The 24,903-nt window shown below is 46.7% G+C and overlaps 1 protein-coding gene across 2 annotated transcripts in view; it reads left to right on the top strand.

Moving 5' to 3' along the window:
- The first annotated feature begins 4,426 nt into the window (after nucleotides 1-4,426).
- LOC149351250 (uncharacterized) overlaps nucleotides 4,427-24,903 on the top strand; it is a 35,598-nt gene continuing 15,121 nt past the window's right edge. Inside the window, exons 1-2 of one of the 2 annotated variants that reach the window (XM_089580532.1) lie at nucleotides 4,427-4,579; nucleotides 6,644-6,829. The gene's annotated coding sequence lies outside the window, so the exon portion shown is untranslated. The remainder of the gene's footprint in view (nucleotides 4,580-6,643; nucleotides 6,830-24,903) is intronic. The other variant, XM_089580534.1, reaches the window with a different exon arrangement.

The raw sequence follows: 24,903 nt of genomic DNA on the forward strand, positions 1-24,903 counted from the left end.
CCCCCTCGTCGTATCTTTCTAAGCACTGCTCTAAATGTACAGGCTGTAAGCCTTTGCTTGATAAAACTACCATTTTGTTTCGCCATCCAGACCAGTTGACTAGAGAAATTGCTGAGGCATATCATATCCGCAAGAATGAGCAATCGTGTGTGGCTGATCCTATGGTGGTCCTGCATGAGCGAGAGTTTTTATATCTAGATGGACCTTCTTGATTACCTTCTATGTGCCTGCGTGAATGCTTATTTTATTGTATGTGTTTTTCTTTCTCTTTATGTTCTGCGTTTTTGTAATAAACGCCCAGTTGCGAGTAAGCGCCTGTGTTGTCTTGTCTACCTTGTCGTTCGTCGTGAGTGCGCTAAACTATTTCGTGATTTTACGGCGAATTGTTTTTGGAGTTTTTTTTTCTTTGGATTTACCTGAAAATGGCGCACCCAGATTGAAATGAATAATGGAAGCAGCCACGAAATTAGTACCGCATGAAAAAGCTAATAGGCCTCATATATTCCAGCATGTTGCCGGTTGTGCTGCAGCGGTACCAGCACAACCGGCAACATACTGAAAAATCCGTTTTGCTTTGCACCTCAGGTTATCGCTGCCCTGTTTTGCTGCCAGCCAACGACTTGTGCCAATTTTCCGGCGACTGAAAGCATCGGGGCATTCTGTAATATTGGCCTGGACATGAAAAGTTCGCACGTGGGGCACACCTCGCCTTGGATCGGCAATTCATCGACTTAATCACGGCACATGGCATCAGAGCGACATCGACAAGGCCATCTCACGTGACCGAAACTGCTGCTTTAAAAGGGCAGCGAGACCTTTCATCGGCAGTGGGCATCGCAGCAGCACAAACGGCAACATGCTGGAAAATCCGTTTTGCTTTGCACTTCAGGTCAGTAATTATCTGTCTTCTAAATGCTACCGCAGTGATGACCGTTGTTTGCTGCTGCTGCCCTGCCCACTGTCAGTCAAGTGTTTCTTGAGCTGCGTACTTTGTTTGCCTAGCGACATGTTGCGCTGCGGAGATATAGAGTAAAACCCCGGGCCAGCCGAAAAGGAAATGCTGCAGCAATTGCTCGATGGTCAAAGCAAAATGCAGTGTGGTATTGAGTAAATTAAAACATCTCACATAAATATGAAAAAAAAAACATTTCCTCCGTCCCAAGCACATTTGAAATTCTTGAAAAGAAATTATCAACTCTTGTTTCACTCGACAGCAGGGTAAACGATTTTGAGATCACCGTATCTGGACTGAACAAACGGCTCATTTCATGAATAGAAATGGTTGACGACCTCGAAAATTGGGAACGTAGAAACAATATGATAAATTATGGTGTAGAGGTGTCTGATGCCGAGAATGCCTAGCTGCTTGAAAAGGCAATAGACGAAGCATTCGTGAGCAAATTGCACGTAAATGTCGCTAGTATAGAAAGAATACAGAAGCTTGGCTGAAAGGCAGAAAATAAGACACGTCCGGTTTTATCAACTTTCTCGAATTCCGTGATAAGGCATGTATACTGAGTGAGTGCAACAAACTGAAGGACAGCAAATATTCTGCGTCTGAAGATTTCTCGAAAAGGGTGCGTGATACACTTAAGCAGTTATGGAAAAGTGTAGCGCAAGAAAAGACAAACGGTGTAAAAGTTAAGCTCCTATATGATAAGCTAAGCGTTGGTGGCGTCATGTATGGATGGGGCGAAGAAAACGCCTGTGGTTATCGCATCGATGCAAATAAAAGAAATTGACAAATGAATGCAAGCCGGCACTCGCTTAAGATTCTGAATGTAACTGTCGGATGATAATAAGACTTTAGTATTGGAGGGCCATTTATTAGAGCGCAATCCCGACATTCCTGTTCTCACCGAAACGTGGCTGACTGAAGCAATTTATGACAGCGAATTAGTCTCACCGGGATTCAGTCAGTTTAGAAAAGATCGCGGCACAGAAGGCGATGATGTGTGTATTGTTTTAACGACATGCCTAAATTTGCTAAAAATGCCTGATGTACCTAACAAAGAATCTATTTTTTATGAAGCTCATTATGATAATGTTGGATATGTGTTGGGAGCGACGTACAGAACTCCTACGTCTGCCACAAATGTTCTAGAGGACTTACGGAAATACATGAGCACATATGCCAAGCCTGGTGAGCGGGTTATCTTGGCAGGAGACTTTAATTTGCCTAATGTGAACTTTTCCACTATGTCGCACAGTAAATCTAGTGATGCCTCAGCCGATATTCTTCTAGACATCGTCTTCGATTTTGATTTTTCGCAAGAGCATAGTACAAGGATTCAGGGTACCTCCAAATCGGTCCTAGATTTTATTTTTTTTAGTTGCAGCAGTATTGCTCCTAAAGTACGCTGTGAAGTAGTTCCCGGAATTTCTGACCACCATTCAGTGCTGCCTAGTGTGTCTTGTGGCCCTACAAAAGACATCCGCAAAACTTATAATTTCCTAATTTTTCTAAAGCAGATGACGTGTCAATCATAAATGTTTTTTCTTTTGATGTTGATGACTTCGCCAATAGTACTGATAACATCATATTCTTCGGCACTGTTTTAAACAAATTGTGAAGAGTTGTATGCGTTTTGTGTCCAAAAGTTTCAAGAAACCAAAAAATAAGAACCCATGGAATTACCGGGAGGCGTTAAAATTATGGAGGCGGCTAAAAAGGCTTATAAAGAGAAAGGCTTGGTCCAATGCGTCTGTAATTTCAGATTTGTCCTCTAAAACTAAGAACCAAGTAGCCATACAAACACAAAAAAACTACTAGGGGGAATTCCTACTTAACTTTATCACGGCATGACCAGAAAAATTCTGGAGGGCTATTCCACCTAAATGCCTATACTGCGATACCTTCGAAATAGAAGGGGCACAGGTAACTGATTCGGAAATAATATCCAAAGCTTTTAATGATCACTATAAATCTGTTTTTTCTAAAGATGATGGTGTCCTAACCATTCAATCCAATCAATGATTTTGCAACATCAATTAATAAAGGTACAGAAATTGACGCAATATTCGTTAATTTCTCGAAAGCATTAGGTAAAGTTTCTCATTAAAAGCTACTTCATAAATTACATTCAAGCCTGATGTTTTTCGAGGATGCTAAAAACCGTTAAGTCGTTGGTGTGCCACGTGATAAAACCCTTCAGCAAAATTTCTTGTAATACGTAAGGGATCACTGGTGCTACCCAGGACTCAAGGTCCCCTCCTCATGTTCAAAGGCCTTCCCTTTCAGCTAAAGCTTTCCAGCTGATTAATTAGACCAAAGAACGCCACGTTCTGAACCAGCACATTTACTGTTCGGATCCGATGCTTGACACCGACATCAAGTATTACTTTTTGCTATACAACACCGCTTCCTCCCACCATGGTGGCTTAGTAGCTACGCTCGGCTACTGAACACACGGCCTCCGGTTCTAATCCCGGAGCTCGCTGCAGCCACATTTCTATGAACGCAAAAAAAAAAAACAAACAAACTCGGACGATGGTTATGACCTTAGCATGCGAACGATGCTGCGTTAGGCGACTTTTGATCACCAAGAAATGGAAACATATTAGAGTTCATATACTGGAGTTGGCGTTCAAACCACTAGGCCACATGGTTAGAGCAACCTCATCGTATGCTAGTGGGGCTGGGTGAGGGAGGAGGTGCCGGGTGGGCAGTGCTATGTTCGTAGGTGGTAGGTGCATTTTTACCGGTAGGTGCCCCGTGGTGGGCTTGCGGATAATGATGCCAACGGAGCGAAGCTGAGGAAAGAATTAGGAAGAACTAATGCTGTAAAATGTCCCTGCGCTGGGCGATGTAAGTGCACGTGAAAGGGCCTGAGGTGCTAAACGAAAAATCTTGAGCCCTACACTATGGTGTCTCTAATAGCACACGGGAATTTTTGAGACGTTAAATCTCACATATCGTAACAACACTGCTTGCAGCTCGGTTGCTCTCGCGCGTTTACTATCAACAATAGAAGTGAAATCATGGGTTTTGGGACATTCTCACAAAGCTGTAGTGAATGGTTTTGCACGTAAAAATGCAGGAGGAAGTGCAAAAACCACTCACAGGACCTTCCAGCCATACTAAACAGCAAGAAAGACTAACTGCAATGGGCGACATCTGACTCTGTAAGTTATGCCACTATGGCGTTTATAGACACTACGTAAGCGCTTCACGCAACAAAGATATGCGCCCCGTGGAGACCATCTTCGAAGTGAGTGGCGAAAGAGCAATGACCATCTCAAGCCACGACCCACAAGCTCAAATTACAGCAAGCAGCAGCGAAACCAGCCACGTTCAAGCACTGTTCTATCTTCGCAGCTTTTTACAGGCCGCTATCTTTGTGGTGATAACATTCGTGGTGGGACTGCCCTCGCCAGCTGAATTTCCTGCGGCTGCACAAGCAAGCGAAGCTCTTCGGCTGTCGGTTATCTCCTGGGCTACTTTACCACTGGCGACATCCGCCGATTTGTGCCTCTGGCACCGCCAAACATCGCTATAAATAAGGAGACATCGACGACGGCGCTTCACTCACAGCGGAACCAGCTATACGCTCCAACACATTTCATTCTGTCTTCGCGGGTAAGTCTACTTATTGTACAAACCTATTCCTCACTTTTTGCGCTTCTTTGCCGTCGCTTCTGACACATAGTCATTTCTGTAGTGTCATGGTTACTGATATAGTGCGTTGTCATGAAGTAGTAAATGAGAGTCGCTCTAATCCCCTTATATCTAGCTGACAGTAACACTGTGCTCCAGTCAGGCTCGTAGCCTGAAATTTTTTTCGGGAAGAGCCGAAGGTAACATTTTCTGTAGCGCAGGTGAGCATGCTGGGCGGTACGTGCCCAAAACGAGCACCACCAAGAGAAACGAGGAACTGAAGGGAGGGGAAGGTTCTTGCGACATACTTCCTGTGCACGCAAATGTGCGTGTTCTTTTCTCTTTATTTTTCTCGTTTTCATTTGCACCTGTAGCTCACCTTTGTTTTAAAGCGAGATTTGCTCGTCATTCATCACTACAAGGTGCTGTGTGTCAGTGCCTTTCATGTGCCCTCCAATGCAGTCGTGCCCGGATATATCGAACACGCTTGTTTCGAATTATTATCTATATCTAGCACACAGATTTTCGCATTCAAAATCATCAGTAAAAGTGTAGAAAAGTCGCACTGCATATCGAATTACAATTTTGCTGGTCGTTCTCTATATCGAACTGCGCACCACGTCCCTGCAAGCGGCGCTTCTCTTCCGTTACATTCCGTGCGCTGAGACGAGTCGTCTGTGTGTTCTTGGGCACCTGCTGGCAGCGCTAGCGCTATGAAACCCCGCGACTTGGGAACGTGGGGTGCGCTTTACGGGGGCCTTTGGTCTCTTGCGTTTATTTTAAACGTCGCCTCGCTCTCATGTGGTGAAGCCAATTTAACTAACTAAAGACAGCGCTGGTTCTCGCGAGGCGTGCTTCGTGCTGCCGAAGGTGTTGCGGAAAACAGCTGTACCTTGATTTTAATGAGTGATTATTCTCTTCATAGCGTACCGGTAACAGAGTTAGATATCTAATGGTATGCAGTGGATAGTTCTAAAGCCCTCTGTGCAGCAGCTTCGATGCGAAGCAGGTTAGACCTAGCAACCAATGCTTAACGAGCGGTGCTCTGCCAGGGCACCGGCGGGCGGCACGTCGCTCCAAGAAGTGCGCCACTAGCGTGGGTGCAATGTATTCTCGCTTCCAGGTTAGAGATAAGCCTATCTACTGCCGTTTTCCGTGTACCGAATTACCGATATATCGAACTATGCTCCGATCCCTTGCGAGTTCGATATATCCGCTTTGGACTTTATTTGGCGGAAGGCGAAGTTTTGTTGCTGTTTATTTCAGGCATATGTCAGCCTGAGTGCAGATTCACTCTACGGACTACGTCTGGCTTCGCGCTATTTTTATCTATCTGCTAAGTGAATGCTGTTGGCAGGCCGCCGACAATAGTTACCAACATGCCTTCATTCATTCAACGACTATCTCCTGGTGAGCGTTTATGACAAATCCTGCCTCTTGTTTTGTCCGGGCGACGATTTCGACCTGACGCCTAGTCGAATTTATTTCCCATGGATCCAACGTAAACAGCCTCTTGTGCAACAGCATCACTTCGACCCTGTGTATTAGTGGCTGCTTGCGCGATCAACCGCACAAACAGGGACTGAGCGCCGATCATCACGCAAGACCTTTTGTTTATGCTGTGCCTTCGGACTCCCCTTTCCTGTTTATTTCGGGTCACGGCCAGAACCAAGATTTTGGGGTCATCTTCCCAGCGATTCGAGCAATTAGCGCGATCGCGGCAGCAGCCTGTTCCCAGGGGCTACCCAAGTAGCACAGACAATCGGCCCAGTATTGGAAATGGATGGTTGCACTCTGGTCCCTTGTAGGAGACTGGCCTTTGCCAACACATTTCCAATATTGGGCCGATTAGCTGTGCTGCTGGAGTGGAGGCCACCTCTGCAGAGCTCCAATCTCTCGGATCACAAAAACACACCCGCACGAAGGTCCCGTTTGGCTCCGGCGGGTCACCCGATTTTCTTCTCCGGCTACGTCATGCGACAAGCCCTGGCATAATGTGGGGACAAGGGAAGACATAATGTGGTGACATTTCCTGTCTTTATACAGGGCACCACTGTCTTCCTGAATGCGCAGCATATAAACTTCGTGTATCAAGCTGTTTCTTCTCCTGCAACTTCGCATCTATGCTGCCCCGTGAACAACGTCAAACCAGAGAACCCGACAACATCGCTGCCCCAGTCCCAACAACAGTGCGTGACGCTGGGATCAGCCAGCATAAGATATCCTGGTGTGGTGAGTGCCGCGTGCTTTATTCTCAATTCGCCACACTTCTCCAGCGCAGACTCTTGTTAGCTGAGTTTGGCTCTGTTAGGTTATTGCTCAAAATTTTGTTGTCACAGGCTAAGAATTGGGTTGTTTTTGCATGAAGTTGAGCTGAGGACAAACGACACAAGGTGCGGGGTCAGAAGAGGCAAGTTCCTTTCCACGCGAGTTCTCATCTCTGTCTCCTCGCGCACGACACCAAGCTTGAGACCCCGACAATGGCGCTATACCGAGCACCCACAGCCTACAACAAGCTGCTTACTGTAAAAATGCGCATCACGACCAGTGCGTGGTTTTTCACACTGAATATACTCCTGCATATTCCATGGTGTAATACACTTTGAACAACATAAAATGTTTGTCGACATCTTAGAGGATATATAGCCAAAGATGGAGTGATCTGGAATGCAAAAAGCCATTCTTTCCCCTTAGCCATCGCCTACAGTTGAGGCTCCGGGTAGCAGAATGAGTGGCTGTGCATTGTAGCATTTAACATTTATTTTGAGTGGTATAATGAAGCCAAACTTCACCCTAACTGCTATTTCAACTCTGAAAATGTGTTGCTGCTCCTTTAAGTAGCCACAGAAATCTCACCAGTTGAGAGAAATAGTGCCAAGAACCTCAATTTCCTCCGAAGGCGCACCATTTGGCAGCGGCGTAACTTTTTGGCCTCCGTGCTACTACGAAACCTGTGACGTTGGAAAGCGCCAATTGGCCCTGCGAGTATTTTCCTGCCTGGAAACTGGTGGATGCTCCAGATGACTGTCGCTCACGAATGGGCTAAGTTGGACAGCTCTCGCATAAAAGTGAATGGGCAACTCTGGTTTTACTATTCTGGTATTCATGCAGAGTCAAAAATTTGAAACGACACCTTGCACGATATAGGCAGAACCATTCCCATTTCCAGAACTGGAAATTCCCTTCGGTTTAACTGGGCATCGGCGCCACACTGCTCCCTTTGAAAGAGGGTAGCAGGAGGGCCCGGCGTAGGCCGAAATATTAGCCGCTACCTAGTCCTTCGACAATGTGCCGAATTTATGGTAGAGTCACTGGGTAACTTTTCAGAGTACCGCGAAACTTCTTTCTCAGCCACCATATTTGGAAACTTCATGGCTGGCACTAACATTCCTCGCACTGCAATCACATCCGTGAATCCCTGTGTATCCGCCTTCGCAACGCCGTTACGATAAGGGACAGGTTAAACTTCTGCGTAGTTGGCACAGCCTACTTTTGAGACAACGTGAATGAACGCCAAGAATAGATGGTTGGCAATAATTTTTGGAACACTTTAAAGCGACATCTTGAGCACGTATGCGGGTCCTAGAGGAAAGCCCAGAGGATTTGGAAACCTGCTGCTTTATGAGAAGCCCCTGCAAATCATGGTGTCCACTGTTTTGTCAACACTGAGCGTCGGCTGCCATGATCCTTGCAAGATCGGCGGCGCGAGGAAGAGAAACAAGGTACTCTGAAAACTTAACCAGTGACTCTAATTTGCGGTTGCTAAGAGCGTCCCCTTCCGAAACGGGCTGATGGCGGCTGCCACCAGGCTCGGTACCTATTTACAACGCAGCAATTTGTAGATAATGACTGCTGTATCCGTCGGCGTTGCCGTAGTAGCACAGTGAGTCACGTCACCAGCCGTGATCAGGTGACTAGCGCCTGACGTCATACGAGCGAGCGCTCCACATAACCGCGACGGCAGCGTGACCAAACGCTGTGACATCAACACAAATGAATCCGTCTGGCGCTGAACTTTCTCAGTCACCACGTAACCTCCGCGGCATGAAGTACCCGCGAGCATGCAATCGAAAAGAAGACGAGGAGCAATAGGAAATTCGGAACTCACCAAATCATAAATCGCAAAAGCATACAGCTGTTCTGTATATAGATTTGTAATCGTCCACGCCCTTTCTTTCTCTGTGTGTTTGTTCCAATTTTCTAAAATTGAAAAGCCAAATTTTTAAATTTACCCTTCTTAAATACAAATTCCACTTACTTCAGCATATACCGACTCGAATCCTGAACTTCTATCTTTAGGTCACTGCCCTGCTTTTAAACCGCGAATGCTCCGACCGCTTCTAACTGACGTTTGCTGCGGATGCGTTAACAGCAAAACTCTATAGCTACAGCGCACTGCACATGAGTAATCACCTTGGGCAGTTTTTTTTTTATCTGCGCGGGACCTCGTCCATCTGTGCCGCCTGTAGAGTGTAACACAAAGGTGCTCTCGTGCAGTCTGTGCGCAACCGATCCCCATGTCGCATAAAAGCCTTGCCAGACGACGCAGCTCTTTAGTAGGCGGTATTTAAGCGAACCATACCTCGAAGTATCTCTCAGGAGCCTAGAAAAAGCGGACACGTGTATACATGACGCACGTGTATGCATGCGTGGGGAAGGTCTTCGGCACTGTTTTCCCCACAAATATAGCAGAAGAAGAAGCCAGTGTGTGTGAAACGAGCGCATCATGCTTTGGTTTCTCTTCCTCTCTTCTTTCCGTTCTCTTTTTTTTATCGAGTGTAAATGCATATATATATATATATATATATATATATATATATATATATATATATATATATATATATATATATATATATATATATATATCAAAAATTATTTCTTGGCAGCTGATTGATTAATATAAGATGAAGTCACCATAAATTGAAAAACATAACAAGATTTAATTCACGACGTTTCGGCTGGAGGACCAGCCTTTTTCGAATACTGTAATACACTCGAAAAAGGCTGGTCCTCCAGCCGAAACGTCGTGAATTAAATCTTGTTGTTTTTCAATTTCTGGTGACTTTATCTCACACACACACACACACACACACACACACACACACGCACGCACGCACACGCACACGCACACGCACACGCGCACGCGCACGCGCACGCACACGCACACGCACACGCACGCACGCACACACGCACACACGCACACACACACACACATCAGTTATATTTATACGATAACATATTCAGTAATATTCCCCATTGATCAACACCACAAAGTAGATAAATATTAAAAAAAAATCCCCTGTGTTCCCTTGGTTTCTGTGGCTGTTGGCTTCTCTCATATGTATAACGAACCTCTCATTCCCCTTCCCTTGTCTGATATATATATATATATATATATATATATATATATATATATATATATATATATATATATATATATATATATATATATATATATATAAAGCAGTGGTGTTAAGACCAGCCATTGCAGGCTGTTTCTGCTTACTCTTCACTGGTTCGAAGTAATTCGAGGTAGCAAAGGCTTATTCTTTCTTCACCTTGCTTGTGTTGGTGGATCCGCCGCGGTGGCTCATTTGATTTGGAGTTCCAGTCCAGAGGGATCGAATCCCGGACACGGTAGGCGCATTTCGCTGGGGGCGAAATGCAAGAAACGCCCGTGTGCTGTGCGACGTCAGCGCACGTTAAAAAGACCACAGGTGGTTAAATTATTCAGGAGAATTCTACTACGGCGTCCCTCGATTCTAGCCCATACCGCATACCCAAAGAAAACAGCGCGTAAAACAAGGGCACAGGGAAAAAGAGACGCGCACGAGCGCTGACTAACAAGTTAAATTTTATTTCGGAACAAGGCTTATAAATAGGCCTTAGGAAGGGGTGGAAAGAAAATGTGGATTGCGGCGCGTTCGCCGGTAATCAGTGCAGTCAAGTCACAAAGTAAGAAGAGTACAAATCAGGGCGCACAACTGAACGTAAAAGCGAATGGAACCGACTGTGTGAAGGGCTTTGGCAAGTGAAAAATTTTCAAGCAAGTAAAAGCCGGTATAAACGATAAAACACGTGGCCAAAAGGCTGTGTTAAAGCGTTAAACTCATACAGGCACCAAGCAGAATAAAAAAGGGAACATCGTGGGCAAAGAAAAGGGATTGAACGCCATTAGAGGAACAGGAGACCAGCATAGATGGACATGTGGAAAAGATTAAGCATTTGCCGTTCCATCCAGGAATTCCAGCTCCTTCAGAGACACACAGAGGGAGGGTGTGCTTATACTTTGGTGATTGGCATGATGAATCTCGAGTGCTTCTATGAATTCCAGGGAGAGTTTCTTTTCTTCGTCCTTTGCCCATAATGACGCAAAGATCAAAATTGGGAGTGTAGCTCTTTTCCGATTTTAAGCGCTGCGTCATGCGTAGCTACGAATAGCTACTGCGAACCTGAGGTGTCATGTGCAGCCAGTATCGGAGGGCTGTTATACGGGCGATGTTCAGAACTCGCGCGCCTGCCAACGACAAATGGATTCACATAGCAAAAACATTTTCACACACAAAAAAATTTGTTGCATCTGTTGATGCTCTACAACTTTCTTACAGAAACATTTCGCGTACTGGATGATTGCAATTGTTAATTACCGTCTACAAAAAGAAAAACACCATGCGGGTTTCCTGAAATTCTTCCAGCGACATCGACACTCCTCAGGTTTGGTTCTAACATTTGTAATTAAATACTCAGTTACTTTCCTGATTTCATCAAACAAGACAAGCAATGGTAATCAAAACTAAAAACACCTATTTTCCTATGCTTTCCACGTTGTCAGTGACTGTTGGATGGTGTCAATCGCTGCTTCTGTATTCACTCACTCACTCACTCACTCACTCACTCACTCACTCACTCACTCACTCACTCACTCACTCACTCACTCACTCACTCACTCACTCACTCACTCACTCACTCACTCACTCACTCACTCACTCAGTCAGTCAGTCAGTCAGTCAGTCAGAGAAGTCGAGGTCCGAGACCGAAGCGGTACCTGACGATAGAATCAAGAGAAGGCGCGAATTTTCTGACACATCCGGAGTTTCAGGGTTCAATAAAAAAATATAAAAGCAAGGAAAAAAAAATAAGCAAGAGCAGCCACCGGAGTAAATGTGGCAAGACAGCGCTAGCAGGAAGCCTACAGGCTAGCTACAACTACCGCCATCTCTGAGCAACTTCTGTAGATTGTAAAGTTTTTCTCCTTTGTCTAGTAGATGGCGCCACGAGTTCTACGCTTTGCTGTGTTTAACATGTCTGGCGCGTGCAGTTCACGATAGCACATTAAAAAAAAGAAGGATGCCAGTGCTCGGCAGCGAGCATGCCGCAAGTATAGTTACAGCCCACTGATGTCGCAGAAGTGAATGAGAGAGTGCAGGGTCGTCCACCTGTAAGGTAAACAGAGGAGCACGCGGTTTAGCTAAATCGCGGCTTTTTCGCATTATTGCGTGCCTGCAAGAAGCGTGAAAACCATGTCAGTTCTCCACACTGCGCCTGCACGTTATTTCGCAGCTATCTAACATTTGGCGCTCACGTGTTCACCTTATAAGAGGCCGATCCTGAACGTCTCCAAGCGTTAAAGAGTATGTTCATATGTGACGCAAAAAAAAAAAAAATATGGTCGATTTGCGTAGTTTGGCTACAGGCGGAAAATTTCTTTCGCTTCGCACTAAGTAACCAGTCCTGTAATCTGCTACCTCGATGTGCTCGTAACTTAACCAGCAGACTATAACTATATAGCATTTGCTCCGCCTGCGCTTCTGCCCCTATTACTGAATCGCGGGTATACGTACTGGGAATCGATCTAGTACCAGGCACAATAAGCATATCACCGAGCAGAACATCATCATAATCATCAGCCTGACTGCGCTTACTGCAGGGCAAAGAACTCTCCCATGCCTCTCCAATTAACCCTGTCCTTTGCCCGCTGCGGTCACCGTATCCCCACAAACTTCTTAATCTAATCCGGCCACCTAACTTTCTGCCGCCCCCTGCTACGCTTGCCTCCTCTTGAAATCCACTCCGTTACCGTTAAGGGCCAGCGGTTATCTTGCCTTCGCATTTCATCCCCTGCCTAAGCCCATTTCTTCCTCTTGATTTCGACTAGGAAGTCATTAACCTGCGTGTGTTCCCCCACCCACTCTGCTCGCTTCCGGTCTCTTAACGTTACATCTATAATATTTATTTCCATAACTCGCTGCGTTGTCCTTAAAGGGCCACTGACCAGGGTCCGGACATTTTTGAAAAACAAGCCCACTGCATAGATGAGGCATCGAAGATAACCTCTGCAAAATACTAGAGCCATGCGCGCCCCGAAAAGCTGCGAAAATTCAAATCAAAGCCCGTTCGTTCTTTCCTTCCTTCAAAAACGGGCCCGGCCCACTACTCTGCACCCCGCTGACGTCAGGGGGGGCTACTTTCGCTAAAGGCACTCCATTGGTGCATCGTTCTGACTGACGGGAGAAGGTTGGGCGTAGCCTTGGCGTCGCGTCGTCTGCACAACGCTTTCCGCAGCGCCTTCTGTTCTGGCTCATGCCTACAAACCCGCATGAAGGAACAAAAAAAAAAAAACTGCGGAGGGAGCGTGCGGCGACAGCCTTGAACCCTAGCCATAAAAAGTAAAAAAACAGTAAAACTGAGGGAGTTGGCTCGCCCCCCCCCCTCCCCCCCCCCCCCCCCCCCGCCCCCCCGCCGTGATCCCGTCACGAGACGCTCTGCGTGCGCGCTCCCTTCTCAGTTTCTTTTCTTCTATGCGAGCCCCCCAAAACAAGGTTTTAATTAGTAGTGCAGCAGAGCCTTTCCCTCGCTCGCCCACTTTACCGCTCCGCACACATACCGCTTATCTTTCGTGCATCTTGCGTACGCCTTGACTCCAATGAATGACATATGCTTTGGAGCGGAGAAAAGACACAAACACACAGAACACAAACACGCATGGAGAAAAGCAAACGGGCGGTTGCCGGGTCCGCGCTTCGCCGTGTGTTTCGAACACAACCGACTTCCGCCCCTCCGCTCGTGAAACGGTGGGGAGGCCTAAAAGAAAATGAAAAGGTGGCTCGTTAACTGGGAATGACAAACAGATGTATGAAAGGATGCGCTCGCTAACAAGTCTAGGTGGTCGAGCCGATCGCGCCTCTCGATCGTTCAGTGTGCGGAGAAAATGCAAAAACCAAGAAAAGAATTCTATTGAAGGCGGGGCCATGACGTCGCCCTGTGACGCACTCCACAGACACCACGCCTCCGGCTTACACCGGAGAAGGAAGGGGTGATTTTGCCTTGCCGAGCCTACTCGACGAGGAGCGGGAGAGGAAAATTTCGAGGAGGGAATGGAAGGAGAGGAGGCTCGCTGAAAGAGAGGTAGAGAGTGTCTGCTGAGCTGGGGTGGTCCGTGGCCCTTTAACTTAAGGTGAACCCTTTTCGTTAGCCTCCACGTTCTTGCGCTATAGAAGAGTACTGGTAAGATATACAGCTGTTGTATACTTTTCTCTTGAGGGTTATCGGTAAACTGCCATTCATGATCTGAGAGAACCTGCCATAAGCGCTTCTCCCTATTCTTACTCTTCTAGTCATTTACCTCTCATGATCCGGATCAGCGGCCACTACCTGCCCTGAGTAGACGTATTCCCTTACCACTTTCAGCACCTCGCTACCAATTGTGAACTGCTGTTCCCTTGCGAGGGTGCTGACAATTACTTTGGTTTTCTTCATGTTATCTTTAAGACCTAACTGCCTGTCTAACTCATTGATCATGCTTTGCACCGCATCTCCTGAGTGACTTAGCAAGGCAGTGGCATCAGCGAATCGCAAATTACTTAAGTGTTCTCCATTAACTCTTATACCCAACTGTTAGCAATCCAGGCCTCGCAACACCTCCTGCAAACAGGTGGTGAACAGCATTGGCGACATCGTGTCTCCCAGCCTGACAGCCTTCCTAAGTGGAATTTTATTGCTGACTTTATGAAGGACTATGGTAGCTGTGCACTCGTTAGAGATATTTCCAGTATTTTCACATAAGGCTCTTCTACACCCTGATACCGCAGTGTCTCCTTCTCTGTCTTTGTCCTAGTTTTATGCGCTAGTCTTTTAATTAACTATGTCAAACCAACTAGCCCAGCTTTCCGCCTTGATCGCCTTGGTCTCCATGACTGCTGAGGTTTCCACTGAGTCAAATGCTTTCTCGTAATCAATGAACGCTATATACAGCGGTTGCTTATATTCTGCGCATTACTCTATCACCTGATTGATAGTGTGAATATGGTCTTTTGTCGAGTATCATTCACGAAAGCATGCCTGATCATTTGGTTGATTGAAGTCTGTGGGTGATTCCTCTGCGCGAGGACGCGCAGACAGCGACTCGAGCCAGGTCTGTGTAATAAAGTATTTTATCTCACATGGTTGGTGTCGCGGCAGGGGGGTCAGGCGTCGTTGAGGCAGAGGGTCAGAGGGTCTCCTGGGCAGGTGGTGAGCGGCGCGGGATTTGAGTGAGCCCGCGAGCGGGCCCTACAAGTCTAAGGTTGCCCTGATTCTATTGCGATTACCTTAGTAAATACCTTGTAGGTAACGGACAGTAAGCTGATCAGTTTGTGATTTTTCAAGTCTTTGACGTCCCGTTTCTTATGAATTAAGATGATGTTAGCGTTCTTCCAAGCTTCTGGTATGCTCGAGGCCATAAGGTATTGCGTATACAGGGTGGCTAGTTTTTCTACCACAATCTCCCCTCCGCTTCTCCAAGAGATCTGCTGTTGCCTGATCCTCACCGGCTGCTTTTCTCCTTTGCATTGCATGCAGAACAATAATAGGATGTCCATCACTTACATTCCTAGATTTTGCCTCACAGCAATGGGAAAAGCCATGCCAAATCTATTTCAGGCCTGCGCTGGTGCAGAGGTTATGGCCAGGTTCGCGAGTGTGCCGCATCGAAGACGAGATCCACCGAAATGCACGGGGCAGCGACCGGAAAGCCAGACGCCTGAACGAACTGCTTCCGGGTAAACGGCGAGGCTGTTTGGGCAGTTTGGGAAAGACTAGTCAAGCGCCCAGCCTGCAACTTTGTCTTCTCAAGAAAGTTCGCTTGCGTGGAGTTTAAACCTCCGCGGGTTCGAAGTTAGCGCAAGCTGAACGGACCTCGCTCAGCCGTCGTCAAAAGCGAGCATAGATGTAGCGCGCGCACTGAACCTCGACTGGAGAAAAGTGCTCGCCACAAGAAAAGCTTTAACGTTTATGAAGCGGACTTCTGCACAACGCAGAAAATCACATGAGCCTCATATGCATGCATGGAAATTGCCAGCAGTAATTTTGCAGTTTTCACGTTGCCACCTAAGACATGTGCAGTCTTTGTCAAAAGTATACAGCCCAAGGGGTCTGCTTCTGAGTCCTGTCCTGCATACCCAGGCACCCTGATCTCACGAAGGTGGGAGGAACTAAGTTTCTCAACCCTTCCAAGCTTAGGACAGTGAAATGTGCTTAGGAACCCCGCTATATGGCTGGGAAGCAAACCTCTTGGGCTGTATATTTTTGACAAAGACTGTGCGTGCCGTATACGGCAGCTCGTGTGCTCGTCGCTACTAAAACCATTGTCATGCAGGAAGAATCTGCGATGCTAAATGTTCAAGATTGTGTTATGACGTAGTGAGACATTCACAGCGCTCTCAAAAATTGCACAGGTCGGTGTCATGACGCCCGGCAGCGGCGGCTAGGGGACGCGACGGCCAGCAGAGATGAGAACTCAGTCGGTGCCTTCGCACTCCGGCTTAGTAAACAGCCTTGTTATCTCTTGGCACGTTCTGCTCGTATTTAAGGCAAGCTATCTCCAGTATTTGTGCTGACGGAAATTGTGTACCGACCTCTGAAGTGCGCAGCGGCTGGCATACTCGCCAGGGAACGAGCTTTCGCACCCGGAAAAACACGCATCTTACTGTGACCAGCACTCGACAGTAATACCTAAGAATTAAATCGCATATGTTAGCTTTCGCTTTCCCGGCGAATAAAATGGTCAACATCAAAATTTTAAGAATCTGCTTCATAGCCATGGCAAAATCAATAGTGCGTCAAATTTTTTAGGCCTAGTGCTACTGGCCCAACAGCGATGACCAAGCCGACGCCGCTCCTTCCGACGAGATGGCGTGCTCCACCACAATACATGGGGGAGGAGTAACCGCAAGTACGGAAGTGTGTATCAGCCACTTCTGGGCGAACACCGTCGTTTTTGTGGTGAGGACGAGAGAAGTGCCCTGCTTGCAGTTTTTCCCCATACATAGAGTTCAAACGTTCGCGGATTCGAGCCTGGCGCGACCCGAAGGGCCCCCGCTGAGCCACCGCCACAATAGTGCATTTGGAGCAGCGATGCAGCGTGCACTCAACTTCGAGTGGAGGGCATCATCTTGTCGTAAGAAAAGAAGCTTTCAAGTTGACGAAGCGGATTTCGGCACGGCAGAAAAGCAAATACGGTGGCTCGGAAATGGCAGGAGTAATTTTTCAATTTGCACGCTACGACCAAACGAATTAAGTGCGGCAAGCGGTGCAACTGGAGCAGTACACGGACTTTGTCATGCGCGTATAGCAGAACAATTGCTGCGCTCTCGAAGTGCGCGCATCGAACTCCGATCGCCCCATTCCGGGCAGGGGTCGTAAATATTCTTGAACCAACTTATTTGTAACTATCCGCGTACATGGTAAACCAAAGGAACGCAACGAGAACAAACTCGAGCAGACAGCCTAGCTAGCATGAAATGCCGGACTCTGAAAAACACGTTGGTCAGACCCGTCCTACTTAAGCCTCTTGCAATTCGTACTCTTGTAGTTCGTCCGACGTACTGGGGGAAAAAGTGTACAGTGTCCGCTTGACGTACGTTTAGCCACAGCCTTCAAGTAAATTAAGCAAGCGTAGGTGAGGCTATTGTTGAGACCCCTGCATGCATACGCACGTGTCGATTGCGTTGTGTGCATTTGTATGCAGGATGGAGGTAAAACTTTTTGCGGCTGGATTGCGTATGCCACATATTCCCAGTGTCAATACTAGGTCCCGGGGTATCTCATTCACAGCCAAATAACCTAACAACTTGCAGTACTTGCGAGGGATGCCCGTGGCAGCTCCTTGTTTTAGAGGTCCTGACACGTTAGCCAATGGATATTCCGTTCGGGTGATATTACGGACCTTTGCTTCAGTCACGTATTATTACATTTGCATAATGTTCGCGACAAAGATGGCACAGTGGACGCTTAATTTATAATAGAAGATATCTGTAACGTGGTGCGTTCACCTTCAATTTTTGTTGTGTAGTCACGGATTCATAATTGAATGAAATAATATTCTTTAACATGAAAGAGCCGCAGACTCTAAAAAGAGGGTCTTAGGTTTCGAGTAAATAAGCTCGTGGAAATTCTTCGTTCTGCGGATGTATGCGCAATATGTTTGTGTTGCATGACTTCTGGTTTGTAGCATTTCTATAGCCGATGTAGCCTGATGTGCGTTTCGTATGCGCTTGTAGTTAGACATGTTCGCTATGACAGCCTATAGTACTATGTAGATTTTACCCGTAAAAATGCCAGCACTGGGCAAAGGAACTCCGCGTTTTTAATTAGCTGTAGTTATTTCTTGACGTCTAAATCGCAGAGAATGTAAATTAAGCTTTAAGTATATTTTTCACGTGGACCGAGCAAGTTTTTTCTCTTGGACTCATTTGGACCCATAAAAATCACCGGTGAAATTTACTGTTATTTGACCAAGAACCAATATATATATAAGGACAAATAGATGTCTTTGTTAAGGCCTATGGATATTCTCGGGGACTTTCTACAGACCTCCCTTGGATATAGAGAATGCGGCTAAAAGAATTCTTGAGAGATGTCCAGGGGAGTTTCTCGCACTTCCTGGGAATATCCGCATGTCCTTTCAAGATTTCGCAGGGATGTCCCATGGATGTCAGTGTTGTCATTGGATTCTGTCTACGCAGCGTAGGAAAAACTTTCTTGCTATGCATGGACTGCTCCACACATGAGCTTTCAAGTGCGCTCTCAGATTAGTGTTCTAACCCTTGCGTTAATTGATGTTTCATTGTTTTGCCGATGCATCTGGTACCGTCATGGACAAAAGCTTGCGGGATGCGGATTTGCGGAAAATAAATTCCTCATTATCTCGATTGCTAGCTACTGACCTGGCATTCATGTCAGCAGATGGAGCACACTTGGTCCACCCCATCACGATTCAATGGTTTTCATTTACTGCTTTGGCAGAGCGCGCAAAAACACAATTATGTGCGCGAACAGATATCCTGTAAACTTTTCATTGTCCATGACTGCACTCTCGATTGCTCCTTTCATCCTGCCTGCAAGATGACATGAACGGTACAAATTCAAAGCTTTTGAGGCAGCTGCTCAAAAAAATGTCGTTTTATGTAATTGTTAAGATACAGACTGTTGCGAAATAAACGCGCGCAGTAGAATGCTTCTCTCAGCTATACCAGTGAATTATACTAGCTCAAATTGTGCACAGGAATTGCATTTGGTCGGCAAAATTGTTTTATGCTAACTTGTTTGAAGTAGTTGCCTGAATCGATAAAAAAAAAGTAGATATTGGCATCTTCTGCGGCGACGAGGAAAACAAAACCAGCCGTTAACTTAGCGATTGCATCGGTGACGCTACCTCGTTTTGGAGATTCGGCAATAGAGTGCGGTGTAGGCTGTTTTGCCAGAGGTTTGAAAACGATTTTTCAAATGCTTTATCAACGATGACAAAAACTTAGTTCGGCCAAAACACCACAAAATTTTGAGCTGTTGGTGAAGAGTCGTTTTCAAACCTCTGGCAAAACACCCTCCACCCGCTCCTTTGCCGTATCTCCACGGCCTAAAAGCGAGATGGCGCCACTGGTGCAGTCGCTATGATAACGGCTTGTTTCGTTTCGTCGTCGCCGCAGACGATGCGAATATCAGACTTCTTCTGATCGAATCAGACAAGCACCCAGACAAGATGTGGTATAAAACAATTCTGCTGACCAAATGCCATTTCTGAGCGAAATTTGATCGTAAACAATTTTCCCGTTTAGCTGAAAAAAGCATCCTACGGCGCGGGTTTATTTCCGCAATGGTTTGTAGTTCTACTCAAGTTGCGTTGTTAGACCCTAACTTATTAGTGAATCATTTCTTCGCTTCAATATTTACTAATCCCTTCGCAATCGCTACTCTCTTCAGGCATTACGCGGGAAACTGTGTCCTCACTGCGAATACCCTATTCAAGTTGCCTCGGCAGAGCTGCCACTGCCGTCTTTATTTTTTGGCTCCACTAACGCCTGAATACTGAGCTCAAACGTAACTTCGTTGATGCTCGACGCTTTCGCTCTAACTTCCATTTCGAACGTCCCTCAATGTCTTGCCAACGGTACTGCTCCTGCCACCTGCAGTAGGAAGGGTAAACTACCGAAAACACTTGGTGCCCTCCTTTCGTTGAGATGGCGCTGTCCTTTACATTTGAAACATCGGATATTCACGGATTTGAGCAACTTTGCTGATTACCGCAGAACTGATTATGACGCAGGAATTAGCTAGAGGTACTTGAATTGAGGTCCCCGTGGAAATGTGGTCGTCGGGATGGGCGCCGTCGGGGTGGACGCCGTCATCATGATCATCACCGTCCTTGTCGCCATCGGCCAGATTATGTGACCTGCAATTGGTCCTCTTCTGCGCGAGCTGGAGCGAACCTAACCCAGCCAATCTCTTAATCTAATCTTCTTACCTGACCTTCTTCCACCCTCGCATATATTTTCTTTCTCTTACTACCACGTCTGTTACCATAACGGGCCACTGTTTCTCGACCTCTAGTTCGCATTGCATGCATAGCCCAAGCTCGTTTCCTCTTGATTTCAGCTATGTCTTCATTAACTCGCGTTTGTTCTTTGTTCGAACATAGTGCACAGTCTGAGACGACATGCAAATATGCATTGGTTCTGCCCTTTAACCAAAACTTCAGCACTCTTGAAACCTATAATGTGTGCAAAAAGTGTGAAAAACGCAGAAAGCCTGGAACAAAATTATCGTCTACCACTAGCATAGTATTGTCACCCTGCTTCTGTCTTATTGATGCTAAGTGTGTGTGCCGGCCGGGAAGCCTGTGAGGTGACCGCGCGATGTAGGGGCTTTTGTAATCCTGTGTAATCGGGAGAATAAACATTGCTGGAACGGTACAAATGGCGACGAGCATAAAAACGTAAAGTTATCACCGCTTCCGACCCCCTGCCTCATTGTACCACTGTTACCAGTGCTGCTAAGTTCGCCTAAAACTGAGCACGTGTCACAGTGTCCGTGCTGCCGCATTTCCCGAGCATCACAGTCGATGAGGACATCGCATCTGCTGGCTCTCGCTGGCGTAAGTAGGTCGCCCATTTTGGAAACTTCCTGAGCCCGTGCAACGTCCAAGATCCGGCAAGATGCAAGGCAATGCTCCTTCATTACTCCGCGATGAAATCAGCGATATATACGACACATTACCCAGGACAGACGCAACCGCAATCTCATCTACGAGCACCGCCACCCCAAACGAATACACCACTGCACAAGCACAACTGACTCAGCACTTTGACCCACAAGACAACCGCGGAATTCAACGCTGTTTACTTCGTCAATAACGTTGGTCAAGTGAAGAAAACATGCCTTCCATGTTCATGTACGGAAAATGGCAATGTTATGCGGGTTCACGGACATCGACACTGAGATCAATTCACACCTCATCCAGACTTGTTCGTCAGCCACACACTAGTGGAACTACTGAAATTTGCCCACACTACAGAACTCGCGGAGATGTGAATTGTTAACGCGGGAGCGTTAGTACCACCATGTCGTCAAAAATTATCCGGCGTCGGCGTTGTCGACCGTTTAACGCCTCGCGGCCAGAGCGGCCGGAGCACACAGATGTAACGTGGCGCCTGACAAATAGGTCACGTAACCTTGCGACGTCATCACAGCTTGCCCACTGTGGAAGGTTGCAGTTAAATGAATGATTGGAAGAGCAACCTGCGTCTCACCAGCGCGATAAGTGGCTGTGCTTGAAACAGCCACCTGCGGGGGCAATGACGTTTCGTTTAACCGCTGCACCACAGCGCCAGGAGTGGTATGAAGACTCCCATTCATTTATGAATGGTAAGTAGATCAATTCCACATATATGGGCATTAACTCATTAACGCTATCGCGTCATACCCTTAAGGCGGAGTTTAACTATTCCGTCCAGTTATTTCTTGATCTTCAAGAACGTGTTCTGAAACATTTTTTCCCCATTAATTTGTACCTGGCTTCATAGCTTGCTACTCCTTTTTTCAGGCCTTTGTGTTTTGCATGGTAAATTGGTTGCATTTTTTAAAATTAATCCACCCTCAGGCTATCTGAAATAACTAACTAACTAAATAAATAAAAGTACAAAAAACGCACTTTCGGGTCTAGAGCCTGTAACGATGCATGTTCTTACCAACTGACCGCCATGCCCATGGGACAAGCCTATCGGGGACAGCAGAGACCATGTTTGCGCAATTTCGGGCGGTACATACCTGCACCGTTCCTCATTAAGCCCAGCGTAATGTTGGACCTGCCCCAATTGTGTAAAGATATACCATCTCACACGTGTGTGTAGATCCCAGAGACAACCTCAGCGGCAAAAATAGCTGACCAATGCCATCACAAGCAGTGCATCTTCAGACTGAGTTTTCCAGACTGCTAATCAAGGGAAGCACCTACCCTGGAGCAGCAGTCAACACAATGGGTGCCCGTGCATAAAACTCTCTCGCAAACAAACCTGACCTACAGTACTCTCCACATCAGGTATACTCATTTGGACATCTACAACCACTGCACATCCCTGGTGAATGCCGGGTGAAGTTGACCTACAAAGGCATCATCACCCAGAAAGTTTGTCATCAAGGAGAACCGTTGCTCGCTAGCGACACTGCTAAGCCGTGAACCAGCCACTGCCTTTTGACTGCTGCACATTACACACTTTCTCAGCACCGCTGACAAGTATCCAGAGCTGACAAAGGTAATTGGCAAACTGAAGGGAACCCTCGTGTACCTACATATCAAACCTGACGTAACCCCTGTACCCAGAAACCTCGCTGAGTGCCCTTCCACATCCAGCCGAAGGTAGAAGCTGGTATCAAAGGGCTCTTGGCTGCTGACATTATCGAATCTGTTGAAGTGCGAACGCATGGGTCATCCCAAACATACCTGTTCCGAAATCCTTTGATCCAGGGTAGGTTCGCATAGGTGTCGACATGCGATAAACGACACCCAACGCCCACCCCTCTTGACATTTCTGCAGGGTTGACACTGTCCAGGGTATTCTCCAAGACTGGCTTTAGAAATGGCTATTACCACATGGAACTCGAGGAAGTTTCTCCTATGATCAGTACCTTGACATCACCCTCTGGCCGGTAAAGACGAATTGTTTTTGGCATATAATCAGCAGTCGAAGTGTTCCAACGAGCTATTTCGCATATCATAGCAGACATACCTGACACCCTCAACACCACTGACGACAGCTCTAGTCCACGGTGCTACAACAGAAGAGCACGACCGAGCGCTAAGAGCCACATTTGAACGCGTCAAGTATTGTGGCTTAACAGTGAACCCTTCCAAATGCTCCTTTCACCGAAATAAGCTTGAGTCTTTTGACTTTATCTTTGGCGAGGAGGGTCTTAAAGGGAAACTGCATAGGTTTTAGAAATCAATGAGCTGAAGAGGGTCTAATGTGTGAAACTTGCAGGTAAAGCATGCGAAGTCTTTTTGGGCTAGTACTTAAAATAGTGAAGTAATCGCCGATTAAAATCCGCACGCCCTTCAAGCTTCTCCGCAGCGCACAACGCCAAGTGGGGGGCGCATGATGACGTCATCGAAGGGATCGGTACATTTCAAACGCACAAACGCCTGCCTTGAAAGAAAAAAAAACCAACGCCACCGAAGGCGAACCCTGCCGAGAGTTGTTTGGCAGCGTCTAACGAGTCAGGGCAGAGTGGGGCTGACGACAGCGGTAATTTGAAATCATACCTTCCCTGACGACACTCTGAGTTTCCCTGCACTTCTCCGGTGCATTGAGAAGAAGCGCAAAATTCAATCGTCGATTACGTCACTATTTTAAATGCTAGTGCAAAAAAACTTGGCATGCTTTACCTACAGCCTATATAGATTTCAATCCTTGAATATCGCGGAATCTTCAAAAAAGTGCTGCAGTTGCCCTTTAAAGTATCGCCGAGCAAACTGACAGCACTCCAGAAGGCAACGATACTGAATTCTGTCAAAGAAACCTGAAGTTTTCTTGACATTGCCGCCTACAGCTCTCCTTTAATTCTGAATTTCGCTTCCATCTGTGCACCTATCCTTTAACTGTTGCGGAGGAGAAGAGGGGGAGGAAAAATCTTTATTGAAGGACAGCACTAAGGCCCAGTGAAGAGCGCTTGCTCCGCTAAGGCCCGCTGATGATCTGCCGAGCCCCAGTGAAGCCAAGCACTCCAGGAAGGATGGGGAGGGTAAGCGAAATAAGGGGAAGTAATGGCAGTGTTACAAAAGTACAGAATCTGTTCCATGTCTGCTCTGATCTCTGGACAGTTGGGAAAGCTGTGTCATGCCATCCGAAGTTGTAGAGCATTAATGGGGTGAGGTAAGTGTTAGTTTTAACTTTGCGAAGGACGTGTGCTTGTTACGTGTTGAGTGACGGGTGAATTTGGGGTAAAATTGTGCGATCTTTCCCTGGTGAACTGGCAGTGTCCATCTATTTGCTCTTTGTATGTTGCGGCTTCTTCCACCGACGTTGGATTTGGCCAGGGGATCGTAGGCGCATGCATGTTGTTTCGCGGGGCCGTTGAAGAACCAACTCATCTCCTTAGATCCCAGCATGACCAGGCATCCAACGAAGGGCGATTGTAAGAATGCTGAGGGGCACTGGGATTAGCAAGATGCCTTCGACCGTATCAAGGAAGCTGTTATAGAAGTAAAAAAAAAATGATTGGCGATTACGGTACTCCCTAGCGCGAAATTTGAGCGCAACTTGATTTAGCGATATATTGGGGGAGAAAAATTGGGCGACGATTAAGCTACCCTTTAAGGGACTCTGATACAACTCCCGAGGAGAGCACATCAACTCGCTGAATCATTGCATTGTGTTGTCATCAATACCCGAGGTAAATAATACACTCCAACACGCAGTAGAGAACCCACAATCACGCGCGAAAGTTGGCGAGCCCACGTATGTGCTGGTTGACTGCTCGACCGCCTATTCATTGCTGAC

The sequence above is a fragment of the Amblyomma mixtum genome, chromosome 3, assembly GCF_055824585.1.
Source record: "Amblyomma mixtum isolate Tamu chromosome 3, ASM5582458v1, whole genome shotgun sequence".
Lineage (NCBI taxonomy): Eukaryota > Metazoa > Arthropoda > Arachnida > Ixodida > Ixodidae > Amblyomma > Amblyomma mixtum.